Genomic DNA, 7,876 nt, shown 5'->3' with positions numbered 1-7,876 from the left:
ATACGGGCCTTATTCTTCTCCCTCTCCTTCGTTTTTCGCCTTCGAGCAGAATTTTTTTCCGCTCCTTGAGCTTTTTGAATAAACGTATCTGCATACTCTGAGTACCTACTTAAGAAAGCAGCTCGAGAAAGGAGGATAATTTATTTTATAATTTATTTTTTTTTTTTTTTTTTTTTTTTTTTTAAAGATGAGTGTTTCCCCCCCGTTTTTTTTTCGTAGCGATGAAACAACTGCTACATTGGACGCTTGTGGTCTGTGTCGTAGCATGCCCATCCCGTAGTATGCCTCTCATCAGATGGGCGAGAAGAGACACAATACTTCCCATTTAGGTGCTGGGTCAACACGAGAACACCAGAAAGTAACCCGTTGAAATATTTGCAATCGAAAAACGAGTACAAATTTTTGTCGATGGTGGGACTCGAACCCGGGACCTTCTGCATGGCAAGCAAGCACGTTACCACTGGACCAACCGGGCCCGGTAGTCGTGGGGCTTTTAGCAGCACGGAGTCCCTCAATGCCGCCTAAAAAATCTGAAAATCCAATTGAACCTATGAAAATAATAGAGGCCTCTCACACTCTAGGAGACCTAAGTCGAGCGACTCCAGTGTGAGAGGTCTCTATTATTTTCATAGGTTTGCTGGATTTTCAAGTGGAATCGCGCAACTTCGCCCGAATAAAAGTTGCGCGACTACACTTGCAATGTGCGACAGGCCTTGATGGCGAAATTTCATTCGAATAAACATTTGCCATCACCTGTGTTTTGTTGGACTGTAATGAGTGTGTGTCTAGGTTATTTATTTAACCCTTTTTTTCACCTTTTGTCCCTTTACGGGTCTGTGTCGTAGCATGCCCATCCCGTAGTGCGTCCCTCACCAAAATCTATGTATGATGCTAGAATCTTGGAGAAGTTGGTAATTAATTAGAAGCCACGACAATGAAAAAGAAAGCTTCTTTTTGTGTTTAACTTAACCCTATAATAACACTGGTCACTGTTCATTTGTGGCAGTTCCTTTTTGTTGCAATTTTCCATTGACGTGACTTCTGAACTAGTACCATCAAGAATTTTGCAAGCTACCTAACCTTCTAAAACCGAAACATAGCTTTCCACGTACCTGATTGGACGACATCCAGCAGGGAAGATCCGAAGGAGGTTTTCTTCACTTTGAGGGCGTCGAAAATTTCTTTGGTCAGATATTTCTTGAGCAGGGACTTGCTTTCTGTTGGATTTCGGGATCGATAGTCTGGGAGTATTGCGCCCTTCACGCTGCTGCTCCTGGGGGGTGGGGTGCTGGTTGCTGGGGACGCTCCTTGCTCCCTCTTGCTTTTGCCGCGAAGTTTGAAAAAAGGGGAATTTTGTGCTTCTTCCCGATTATTTCCCTTTTTTTCTTCCTTCTTTTTTTTTAGTTTACGTGATGGGTTTTGAATGGTCGTAAAGTTTTCAAAAGTTTTATGTAAATCAGAGAGTTAAGTTTAGCTTTTCTCTATTTTATAGTTGATAATCTAATCATATAGCACCCGTAAAATGCGTAAATCTATTCTTTAGAAACTTTGAAAAGTTGAATGTCCACTGACACCTATTCGAACGCGTATAGGTACCTACTTGTCCTTAAGCTGAACTGCTGACAACTAAAACGGCCATTCAACTTTGACGTGAACTTTTTCGACAGCGAAACTTCCTTTTTCAATTTTTAGAAACAGTCATTACTGCTTTCTGTGGCTTGGAACTTGGCGAAGCCAGCTTCTAGCTTGTCAAGAGTTGCTTGGTCAACCATTTTTGTACTGAAAGCAATCGAGAAGTCAACAAATTAGAAATATTTACAGTGAGGTGAGAGAATTGAGGCGTTTCATTGAGATTTAATTAGAGTTACAGAGAGAAAAGTCGGACGAGGGAAGAGTTTTGTGCAAGGGTCTGATTCTTAACAGCATTCCGCCTTAGAAAGCCTGAAAATCACACCGTAAAGTCTTCTCAAAGGTCAAAATGACCAATTACACAAAAGTTCTGACCCCTTATTCGTTCAAAGTGAAGGTTAAAAGAAGGCAGTAGAAAATCGTGACTTTAGAGTGGAGATAGGCTGTTTGATATCTTGCATGTTCATCTGTTTGACCTCCTCTACCCATGTTTTACCTTCTTCTTCCCTTATCCTACTTTTCAGGTATACCTCATCAAGTCATCAGTAATCCTTTACCCGTTTGCCTTTCATTTTTCTTCCTCCCTTGTCCCTTTTTCCATCCTTCCTTCCTTCCTTCCTTTCTACCTACCTACTCCTCAACCGTGTTACCCTTCTTCCTCTTTCCTCCCTTATCTATAGTCTATCTCCTTCTCCTCTCTCCTCTTCCTACTCCTCTTCCTCCTCCCCTTCCTCTTCCTCCCTTCTTCAAGGGAGGGAGTCTCTTCCCTAGGATTTGTTTGTTTATCAGCAGTTTTCATGTTGCACGCAACACAGTGAAACATATTCCAGTCGACTTGAAACTTCGAAAGTTAAATTAAATTTGTTCGAATTTGCTGAAGCTCAAGGTTTTAGCTCTCTGGATATGGATATTCCATTAGTAAGATAGGGTAGGTACTTGTGGGTACTTACATATTTCTGAATATCAGGAGAATAGGGTTTCTTCCGAGTTGTTTTAAAAACCCTTAGAGCTCCATTATTATGTGGTCAAATTCTCAAATAAATGAGGATAAAATTCCATACCTCGGCTGGGATCGAACCCACGCCCTCCTGATTACCAGGCGAGCGTCTTGACCACTACACCACCGAGGCAGGTTTATAGGACCTCCTGTTTTGGACCTCAACCTATTTTTAGACTGACAGGGGGATAGAGGTGAAAGCCAGCAGTTACCTTCTCTTAGTTCTTAGTTGCCCATCAAAGGTGGATGGAGGGAAGTAGTTAAAATCCACCAGGGGTAAATGAAGTGAAGGGAGTAAGGACTGACTGTCAAGGACAAGGGAGTAAGGACTGACTGTCAAGGAAGCGAGTAAGGAAGGGAGTATAAGTGAAGGAGTAAGGACTGACTGACTAAAAAAAACTGACTGTCTGACTGATAAGTGAAGGGAGTAAGGACTGACTGTCAAGGACAAGGGAGTAAGTGAAGGGAGTAAGGACTGACTGTCAAGGACAAGGGAGTAAGGAAGGGAGTAAGTGAAGGAGTAAGGACTGACTGACTAAAAAAAAACTGACTGTCTGACTGAAAAAAATGGAAAACTATTTATATCCATGCATTGCACATGTTTTGGCGATGCTCTTTCAATGGCATGACAGTCCAAGTACACTCATGCATAATTTTGCCAGGCGAACTATTTTTTCCTAATGAATTCGGTTCAGGCTTCATTAGTCGCGGTTTGTTTTTGCCTGTCGACCGTCCTTATTATACATGTAGTCTGTACCGTGTATTATGTACCTGGACCATTTGATTACCTTACCCAATGTGCCAAATCCCTACCTCACTCAATGTACCAAATCCCTACCTCACTCAATGTACCAAATCCCTACCTCACTCAATGTACCAACAATAAGAATAAGTGTACCAAAGTGTACCATATTCCCACCTCAGTCCTCAGTCAATGTAGAATAGGTAGAGACAAGGTGTTTTTAACTATAGGTTGGTAAAAGATAGCTGTTTTGCTTTAGACTGCTGTTTGAATCCCAGCACAGTTCCAGTTTACAACTCCGAATTCCTAATGCGTTGGATTCAGGCGCCCGAGAAGAAAGCCATGTGTTTAGTTCTTACATGGTTTTTTACTCTCTTACTGAAGTAACGAGAATGTATTTCAATCGGTCCAAATTTTCAAAATCGGAAATGAGTGGAAATATGAGGGGACCCTAGATGCCAAAGTGGTTTTCAGCCCATGGTTGTACGTGTATGTATGAATGTACGTATGTTTGTTTCCATTGGCTATTAGCTGTTCAGCTCTGTTCTAAAGGGTCAAATTCGTAACTTGAGGAGCTTAGGTTCGATCCCAGATTTTTTCATTTATTTTTCAAGCCACACAACCAGGCTTCACATTACCAACATCTACAGAAGTGTTCTCAATCTTTTTGTCCATTTACACCTCACAGTACAAATACCTGTCGATCTATCCGTCTTGTACTAATGGATATGAGAGAAAATGATTTGAATAGACGTTTTTCCAGGTCACTCGAACATTGGCGAGATTGCTTTCAGAGCTAGGTACCTATTGAACACGTAAAGATATACCCATAAGCTACAGCTAGTGAATGCCTTCAGTAAAGATTGTACCTATAATCTACAGCTGGTGAATACCTACAGTATTGTGTAGTATAGCATAATGTTGAACAATTGAGATTTCCGCCATCCATTCTCTGTAGCCAGAAAAAATCTACAGTAATAGGCAGGAGGCAGGCTTCATTCCATTTTGTAGCTATCTAGTGTAAATACAGTGTGTATCAAACAGTTCGTTTAATAGAATATAACGCATTTATACTGCTAGAATGAGAATGAAAAGTCCGGACCAGCCTTTGCTAAGTTCATTACCAAAAAATTCCAAGAGTAATCTTAATTTGTGGACTAGTTAAGCTAGTTTTCATGTGTTTTCATTGAAAGTTCAACACACGTGTATACCTATGTTGGTATCAAATGCTGGGAATTAACTATCAGGTCATTTTCCTCAACATATACCTATGTAATGTACCCAAAACCCAATCATATTAATTTGGCCTCTTTGTTCTTTTTTCAGTGCCATTTGTAGAGGTTTCGCTCAGGAGATGTCACAAATTTTGGAAGCAATCGAGCAACATTTGGAAGCACTCTTGCTACCTTTACGCAAATCTGTCAACACCTCCTCCCGCATGTTTCACCTCAAAATTCGAAATCAATCAAGCGACATTTAGAAACAGTCTACTTTCACAGAGTTTTCAGAAATCTGTCAAAATCCCCGTGTTTCACCTCAAAAAAATTCCATTCTCCACGCCCTGTCCGTCCAATCTTTCCAACGACATCCACTGACAGCGGAAACGAACTGATTCGTTCCGAAAAAATTTTCACGAGAAGAAAACACAATTCGCCATGTCAAGCCGGGCCTCAGGTAACCGAGAGGAGTGCGGGTAAAAATACAAATTTGGACACACCCTTGGTTTGGGACGAAAATGCAAGCCGTGAGCCAAGAAATGATGTTCCATCACTCATCTCTCCGGCCCAAAGTGTGCCCACTGGTGCCAGAAAAATTAAGCGACCGAGAAATCTGCTTTGTTTATCGTGAGGGACACCTCGTAAATAATAAAGCGGTGTTTTCTTATTATTTTCCCCATTTGAATGGCCGATTTTTTTTTTTCTTTTTTTTTCTCGTCAGTGGCACTAATTAGTGTTTGAAAATAAAATGGGATATTTGAGATATTTGGGGAACTCTGAGAGTAGTTTAGTGCGTATCTGCGTATCATACCAGGCTTGTACGGCCAGGCACTCACTAACAGGCTGGTACACCTGATCTGGTCCGCATGTTTGGTCTACCTGATAGTGTGTGTGCTCATCAGTTAGTAGGCCGCGGGTTCGATTCCCGCCCGGGGCGGATTTTATCCTCATGGGATAATGTTCGTTCTCCGAACGGCTGGCTTTCTCCTATCCTGTCTTCCTTCTCTCTTCGATTTCGGGACGATAAGACCAGAGCAGTTACAGTTCCCTCTGTCAAACCCCTTAAAAAAAAAAAAAAAAAAAAAAAAAACATCCTATCTGAATTCTGGAGGGTGGTTGTTCGAGTCCCCGAGTAGTCATAAAATTTGGCCACCTCTACCTACCCTATATTTGTTTCGAGTTAATAGTCTTAGCTTTATTATTTTTAGCTTAACTTTATGGACGACCATTAATAACTTATGCTTGTGACAATTGACAATGGCAAGCTTTTCATGCTCAGTATTATGATTAAAATAATGAAAATTCCATTGCAAGTTTCAAACTTTGAAATGTAAAGCTTCAGTGGTAGGCTGGCACAACTGTATGTACCTACATAGGTCCATGCATAGGTATAGAATGTGAGGAACATGCTTTGTGTTTTTCCTATTTTCTTAATGTTCGTTTAACACGCATTGTATGATTTTGCTTATGGATTTTTGTTTCCAGCAGGCCCCTATTAGGCAGTAGGAAAGAAGATACATAGATAGGTACATAGTACATACGTCTAACCTATTTCTTTCGTGGGGGCCCCCCTTTTTTTTTTTTTTTTTTTTTTTTTTTTTTTTTTTTTTTGTAGCCAAAACTAATGTCAGCTTGTCAGCCCAAAGCAATCACCCCAGGGGCTGATTAAGAGGCTGCCGAAAAAAGTCGACCCCTTCCGAACACAGTAAAAGGCGAAAAAGAAGAAGAAGATTAAAAGGAATTAAGAGAAAAGTGACCGTTAAAGGAATTTTAATGGCGTTAAACATGAAAGTTTGTCACTTGCAAATATCATTCCCCGGTTAATACTCGTACACACCTCAATAAATTTTATGGTCTTGACTTGGAATCAAACCCTCCACTTCCAATATTAAAAGCTTCCTCACAAGATTAAAAGGGAATTCTTTATCTCCCATCAGTACACTTCGCTTAATTTTATGTATTGACTTGGTGGTCTGAACCATCAACCTCCTCACCAAAGTCCACCGCGCTAACCACTACACCAGTGACAGTGGTTGAAATGCGGCAGTAGTTCGTGGATATGCGACCAGCATTTCTTTCTCAACAACTAGGTACTCTACTCATACAGGCAATGCAGTTAGTTCATATCGCGCCCTTTGTTTCAAATTCAAGCACCTAAGTAGGTAGATACCCGTGTTAGGTACTTACATACCTACCCTGAGCTTTTTTCTGAAAAGTACCTCTAGCTCGCACTTACTCAGACACTTGTACCTATAGGAGGTACTTACTCGTACTTAAAAGTGCTGCGCTAATGTTTCTTCCTCTCCGCTAATTTTTCATAAAACTTTTTTTTTTCTACTTTGAAACACCTTGGACGTCATACAAAGAAAGAGTTACCCCTTACATCCGCCCTCTCAGCCTCTCACCCACTTTATCAGTTTTCCCATTTCCTTTTCAACCTCGACTTGAAGTTTTTAATTGGAGGAGAGGCACTCTATCTTGATTAGGAGACGTTGACGAGGCACTTTTCACTTCCTCTGGACCACTCCCTTAGGGTGTGACCTCTCGTAATCAACGGTAATCAAGTTGCCCCTCCAGGCCCGGGGTGGGGGCAGTTCACAAGGGGGGGGGTCCATCCGGTCCCACATATTTGCACCGGGCCCGAACACCTCAAGGGGACCCGGAGCCAGGAGTTTTTTTACCCTTAACTAGTGAGGTGGAGTCTGCCTGACCCCACGAAAATTTATTTTTGCCGTACGGGCAATCCTATGATAGACCTTTGTCGTTCTCAGTACCTTCAAGTCTTGACTCTGTGACGAGAATATGTAAAAGCGTAAAGCTTATTCTTCTTTTTCTTAGCCTTTTGACGTGTTCAGACGGGGTCGGCGTTCCTCGTATGCCTCCATAATTATATTTCATCAGTAGTTAGGTTAGTACATTACTGACAGAAAATGTCCCGAAAAAGAAACAGCTTCCTTCAGAGACGTCCCTTGGTCCCGTCATTCACTTCCCGTCCCGTCAATTTACATTGAAAACATTTCTGACTAATTCTGGGCGAAACAGAAATCCCCGTTCTTATTGGATTTCCAGTGGAAATTCATGTAAAATACGTCTCCTATAGCTGAGTAACGAATTCAGACGGCAGACAGTAATGTGTATTAAGCAAATTGGATTCCCCATTGTGCGAGCGTATGGGAGTTTAAATGAATCCCTTTTGTGTAAATGTCAATAGTGAAGGTTATACCGTATACAAGAGAGGAAGGTAGACGTGAAGGGAGATAAATGAGAGCGAGAGAGAGAGAGAGAAGAGGG

General features: G+C 41.4%; 1 protein-coding gene across 1 annotated transcript in view; it reads left to right on the top strand.

The window, feature by feature from the left end:
- The window catches only part of LOC103510693 (RCC1-like G exchanging factor-like protein), a 13,954-nt gene extending 8,684 nt beyond the window's left edge, over window positions 1–5,270 (top strand). Inside the window, exon 11 of the mRNA XM_026823319.1 lies at window positions 4,695–5,270. The gene's annotated coding sequence lies outside the window, so the exon portion shown is untranslated. The remainder of the gene's footprint in view (window positions 1–4,694) is intronic.
- The last annotated feature ends 2,606 nt before the right edge of the window (window positions 5,271–7,876 follow it).

Source organism: Diaphorina citri, unplaced genomic scaffold (genome assembly GCF_000475195.1).
Source record: "Diaphorina citri unplaced genomic scaffold, Diaci psyllid genome assembly version 1.1 scaffold2, whole genome shotgun sequence".
NCBI classification, from domain to species: Eukaryota; Metazoa; Arthropoda; class Insecta; order Hemiptera; family Psyllidae; genus Diaphorina; species Diaphorina citri.
The sequence above is the reverse complement of the archived record's forward strand: the minus strand, read 5'-3'. Positions and strand labels throughout refer to the sequence as shown.